Source organism: Chrysochloris asiatica, unplaced genomic scaffold (assembly GCF_000296735.1).
Source record: "Chrysochloris asiatica unplaced genomic scaffold, ChrAsi1.0 scaffold00017, whole genome shotgun sequence".
Lineage (NCBI taxonomy): Eukaryota > Metazoa > Chordata > Mammalia > Afrosoricida > Chrysochloridae > Chrysochloris > Chrysochloris asiatica.
This window is the reverse complement of record NW_006408535.1, coordinates 16280372-16287111: the sequence shown is the minus strand read 5'-3', so window position 1 is coordinate 16287111 and position 6740 is coordinate 16280372.

Sequence of the window (6740 nt, the reverse complement as noted above, 5' to 3'; positions counted from 1 at the left end):
ATGGCCTCTTCTGAATCCGGTTTGAACCTCTGGAAGTTCTCTGTCAATGTATGTTTGCAACTGTTTCTGTATTACCTTTAGTAAAACTTTAATCACATGAGATATCATGTCAGGCTGTAAAGTTGGATCCCACCCATAGCGACCCTGTATATGACTTCCGAGGAGCAATTGGTGAATTTGAACTGCTGACCTTGTGGTTCAAACTGACCTTGTAGTCCAGCACAGTGCCACACCAGGACTATATATGGAGTCCTCATGTGGCGCTGTGAGCTCATGCGCCAAACTGCAAAGCCGTTTGAACTGCATGAACTGCAAGGTTGGCAGTTCAAGCTCATCAGCTGCTCCTTGGGAGCCCTATACAGGGTCAGTTGGATTGTAACTGACTCAACGGCACTTCACAACAACATATATATACACATATATATATACACACACACAGACACACACACATATATATATTAGAATTCTGGTAGTATAGTGGTTATGAGTCAGGCTGCTAACCTAAAGGTCTGCAGAGAAATATGAGGCTTTCTGCTCCCATAAAGATTTACAGCCTTGGAAACCCTATACAGGGTCATTATGAGTCAGAACCAATTCCACGACACACCACCACCACCACCATAAGTTTCACATTTTTTGTGAGTTTTCTAGATTGGTTCTCAAGTCTGACTGAGATGGCAATGTTATACAAAATATCACTAATCTGTAGATCAAGTATTTATGGCAAAAGAGACTCCAGTGATCATGTATTTCATACTTTTCTGCAAGTTTGTCAAGATGAGAAGCATAGGGAAGCTGCTTGGTTGGGTCTACTGACAACAGACCAAGTGGTAAAGGAGAGACCAGCTCAGGGTTTCAGGGTTACAGCTCAAGCAATGCAGAAAAGACTACAACGTTTCCACCTGTGCCCTGAAAGACAGTCTTTTTCTTGTAGTAGCAGAGCTTATTTTGCCAAAAACCAAACACAGAGTCTTATCGTAAAAGTGGCTGAATTACAACATCAACTGAATTTCCAGTCTGAAATGGCATCTGATGTCAAAGTGAGGGCTTTGATTGGGAAGTAATGGGATTCTGAAACTTGGGATGGGAACATATGGGCAGATAATCAGGAAGCTGAGAACACTGAGCACATAAATTATATTGAATCATTCTTGGCAACAGTATCACTGCTCCCACCTGAAGAGATTACTCCATCTTTGTCTGGTGATCCATTATCAGTAAAATCATTATCCCCTCTGCCCACAATCAAGGATATTAACCAATGATAAGGATATAAAAACTAAGTCTCAAGAAGAAACCTTGGACAGACAATTTATAATCTCAATTTCCCAGGCAACCGAAGTTTCACTTGAGTGAACAGTTTCTAATAAATAAGTCTTGGTGTTAATTCTTATCACCAGCTCCTGGCCAAGAAACATTTTTCATAAACCTAGACATTTTTAGAACTTGTTCTAAAAAGTTTATATTGTAAGCATCCTATGATTATGACTGTAAATCTTTATAACCCAATATCTTAGGTTGGGTTCTTTAGAGTCAAAATCAGTGAAATTTACATATGTAATATAAAAATAAATTTGTATCAAGGAAATGGCTTACACAGCTGTAGAGTTGTAGTCCGCAGTTTTTGGTTAGAATGTTCTATAAATGTGGATAGATCAAGTAGGTTGATAATGTTGTTAAAATAATGAATACCCTTACTGGTTTTCTGTACCTTTTTCACCAATTATTGAGCAGGGAGGATCGTTGAACTATCTAGCTATAATTGTGGAGTTGTCTATTTGATCTTTCACTTTTGACAGTTTTTGCTTCATCTGTTTTGAGGCTTTGTTAGTAGATGCATACACATTTAGGATTGCTATGTCTTCTTGAAGGAGTCCTTGTGGTACAGTGATTAGACTCTCAACTATTAACTGAAAGGTTGCTGGTTTAAACCCACCAGTTGCTCCATGGGAGAAAGATGTAGCAGTCTCCTTCTATAAAGATTTACAGTCAATGAGGGAAATAAAAATATAATACATCCCACTTTGGTGAGGAGTGACTGGGTCTTAGAGGCGTCATCTATGGTGCAACTTTTGGTCTCTCCCCGAACAGAGGAAAAAGAGTGAAGAAAATCAAAGACAATGAGTCCAAAAGACTAAGGGACCTTGTGTTTCTCAGCTTCCACATCTCTGAAACCAGAAGAGCTAGATGGTGCCCTGCTGCCACTACTGATTGCTCTGGAAGGGGTCATAATAGAAGGTCCTAAACGGAGTGAGAGAAAAATGTGGAACAAACCTCAAAATAATAAAAAAGATTAGGCTTACTAGTCTGACAGCAACTATGACCCCTGATAATTATTTTAAATGTGGAGCTGAATTCACCCCAGTGGCTCAACTTTCAGGCAAATGGTACAGAGGCTTAAAAGTGAACAGTACTACTCCTTAGAGCACTCAATCATAAGGCCAACATTTGCCCAGGGATAAAGTTCAGAAGGCAGAAAGGAATAGGAAAGAAGGAATGGGAACAGTAAACACAGGGAGAAAGCAGGAAGAGTGCTGTACGTTGTGGGGATTGCAATCAGTGCCATGAAACAAAATTTGTATGAGTTAGTGAATGAAAACCCAATTTGCTTGGTAACCTTTCACTGAAATTACAATTAAAAAGATAATGTGTATATAACCTTGGAAAGTCTATGGCGTAGTAAGTTGTAGGGTTATTGTGAGTCAGAATCGATTTGACAGCAATGGTTTGGGTTTTTTGGATGTCTTATTGATGAATTAATGCCTCAATCATTATGAAATACCTTTCAAATATCATAACTAAGATTAAGCAAATTGATTTTTGGTGATTTAAGAACAGATTTGAGCATAACCTCAGCCATTTTCATTGTAGTCTGCCATTTTGACTCCAAGCTTGCTATGTTAAAATATAATCAATCTTATTTGAGTACATTTTATCTTGACGTTGTTTTAAAAGTTTGCATGCCTTGCCTTTTCTCAAGAATTTAGAATGTTAACTAAAGAAAAGCCATTTGGAAAACTAATGCCAGGACGAGGACAGCTTTGGTGAAAGGTCTGGTGATCTCTTTTTAAAAAATCAGCCACTGAGAACCCTACGGCGCACAGTTCTACTCTGACACATGTGGGGTCACCAGGAGTCAGAATCAACTAGACAGCAACTGGAAGTTAAAAAACAAAACCTCCTCCCATACTCCATGTTAAAATGGCCACAGTCCCACATGGGGACGGTTTGGTTCTGACTCACAGCAACCCTGTATAGTGTTTCTGAGGAATGACCGGTGGGTTAGAACCATGGAAATTTCTCTTAGCAGTCCAGTGCTTATCCTACAGGGCCACAAGGGGACTATTTCAGATATAACTTGTATATTTCAATGTTCTTTCCTGGTCCTCTTCAGCCCAGCTTGCTCCACAAACATTGTTGCCTTGGATCTCAGGAGAAAGATGTTAGTAAGGCTAGTCTGTTTTAACTTTGTCTAAAAACAAACAAAAAATGCAGTCAAACTGACAGACGAGTAGTGCCCCGGAAGCCTGCTAGGCTCTTATATAAGATGATTCCTCTGGGCCAGCCTCATCCCGCCTCCCCAGCCATGCCAATCAGCTGCCTTTGATTTGGTTCTGACTCCCGGTAGGTAATTCCATATGTGGCAAAATAGAACTATGCTCAGCAGGGTTTTCAGTGGCAGATTTTGCAGAAGTGAATTGTCAGCCCTTTGTTCTAAAGTGTCTCTGCTGGAGAGAGCGGGACCCTACCCAGAGAAGCAGTGATGCCTGAAATGGAGCCAGAGATGATGACATGAAGTGGAGCGATGGAGCAGCTGGAGACTTTAGATCCAGAGAGGGAGAGTGACTGTGTGCTGAAGACCTAGGGGGTTACGGGGGAAGGATTACATGGAGGGGATTGTAAGCATGGCTATGAGACGATACGATAGAATGAGTGTAAAACTAATGTTCTCCCATGTAAACTATCACATAATTCACAATAAAACATTTAAAAATAAATAAAGTGTCTCTGCTGGGTGGACTTGAATATCCAGCTTTTTGGTTAGCAGCTAAGATTGTTAGCAGTTTGGTTTTACTTGTGGGGGTTTCAAAAAGTTCATGGAAAATGTTATGAAAAGATGTAATTTAGCCACAAACTTTTTGTAGCCTCCTCATATGGAATATAAAGAAAGTAGGAGTTAAGTTCTTACATGAAGATTCCAGCTACTTAAAGCACTTACATTTCACATCGTCTTATCCATAGTTTCAATTCCCTCCTTACATTATTCATTCATACAGTTGAAGGTTTTGTTTTCTAGGAAAATTGAAGCTTCAAGTCTGTGGGAAAAACTGAGGCTGCCTTCAATTACAGTATTTGATAATATAAGCAGTATATGAAACATTGATCAATTAAATCTTTTTCTGTGACTGATTTCTAAAGAGGACAAAAAGAAAAAATTTTTTTTTTGTTTTTTTTGTATCCCTTGGGCTATGGTTAGAATTTGAACTCCAGAATTTCCCCTCCTTTGACAATTCACACCTTGCTGTGATCTAGGGTAATAATAATGGTATCTCTGCCTTGTGAGGGTTGGCAGGATAGTCTGTGAGAAATGCTTGGGGAATAAGCTTGTGCTCTGCAGGTGTGTAAATTGCTGTTGTTGCTGTAAGGGAGTTTATTTATTTATTTTTTTCTTTTCTCTTTTAAGTTTAGGGTTTGCAATGTCTGATACTATTTACTAAGGTAGAGCATTTAGCATTTGCATCATTGACCTTCACTACTTCCTGAAGATCACCTGTCTACAACTCTTAAGCTGAGGAACACAACTCTATGACCATTGGCTGTTACTTTGGAAACTATGACAATTTAAAACCAACAACAACAGCACTGGAAAGAAAATAATATAAATAGGAGGAAAACACACTGTTCGTTTTTTTACCTCCACAGCTTGGAGTGAGAACATGTGTGAACATGCCTCTTAATCATTTTTCTAGCCCCTACAAGTGATAAACATTTGGGTTGTCATTGTTAGACACATGATGAAAATGAGAAAGATAAAAATGCATTGTAACTTGGGGGACACGAAGACTTAAAAATCTTCCTACTTGTACCTACTACTAGCCTATCCATCTTTCTTATTGTCTATAATGAATTTCAGCAGGCTCAAAGTATTTTTTCCTTTTGAGCTATGTGGTTCCCAATGTAATTCTCTGGAATTTCAGAGGGAAAAAGAAACCAGTATCTAAACACCCCAAAGTGTTTCTGCTATAAACTCTTTTCTCCTTGTGATACTGTATAATTCTAGTTCATGCATAGCTTCACTGGCTACTATTTGTCCAGGACCCTCAACTATTATAGAGCATCCCTGTCCCTGTGCTTCAGTGTTTGGATCCTGTTTTCTTTATAGATAACTCTGGGGAAGTAGCTTAGTCATTGGGAATTTCAAGTTTCCTGTAGGCAGAGTGTGTGTAACTCTATCTCTGGTTTTCTGGTGGACACCTGTGCAACATCTCCCTCTTTTGAACTCATTTGATACATTTACATGGGCCCCAAGCCTGGAGGTTGTGTGATTCAGTAGGTCTGGAGAGGGACCCTGGAATCAGCATTTTAAAGGAACACCTGAGAATTCTGATGCAGGGCCACTGTGGGCTACATGTGACAGTCACTGTGGTCTCCAGCTGTTGACTCACGTTTTATCTTTAATTTTTACCTTTTAATCTTAAATTTCATGAGTCTAAAACTGACGAACTTTCCACAAATAGATAAAGGGTTATTGACCCTGTTCCTGGACCAGAGTTTGGCAGAGATGTAGTCATTTCCGCTTTTATTTTTTTTTATACTCTAATTTATTATTTTCAGCTACTCCTTCCCTGCAGTCTTCATTCCTATTATATCTCATCCTCGACTACCTCCCTAAGGCATCCCCCCATACCTTCTCATAGTTGGTGTTCTTGTTATTGTTAAGTGCCGTCAAGCTGATTCCCACCCATGGTTACCCTGTGTAGGGTTTCCAAGGAGCAGCTGGTGAGCTTGAACTGCCGACCTTACAGGTTCAAACAACTTTGCAGTCTGATGCATTAGCCCACAGTGCCACACCAGGTGGATCATCCAAAAATCTTCTTGCTCATGGTTGGCAAACGTTTTCCACAAACACCATTGGAATGTCAGAAGTTTGAATCCACCAGCTGTTTTATGGGAGAAAGATGGCAGTCTGCTTCTGTAAAGATTTGTAGTAAACCCTCTGGGGCCATTCTACTCTGTCCTATAGAATGGCTATGAGTTGGAATTGACTGACAGCAGTGGGGTTGGGTAACCCTCCTAATAGTAACAGAGGGGTACTAAATCAATTCTCAAATATCCTGTTCCTCTCCCTCTCTCTGGAGGAGATGGACAGTGTACGTGCTACTTGAAAAAGTTCCTCAGGAGATTCTAATACCCCATCTCATTCTCCACTGGGAATCGTAGCTTTCAAGTCTTCTAGTTGCTCCTTCTTTAATATAGTTATTAAATTCATGGGCTTGGTTTGTCAGTTTCATTGGTGTGAACTAGTCACATGGCCCACTTGAGGCAAAAGGAACCTAGGAAATACATGTCTAGGCAGATATTTTCTAACATTAATTTTTTCACTCTGAAAGAGAAACACAAACCTTTTGCAGACATCTCAATGCTTCTGCCACAGCCATCCATTTTCTTTCCTGCTGCTTCCTCCTTTTTTCTGCCTTCTCTGGAATTGATAATATTTTCTTTTTTAATCCTTCTTTATT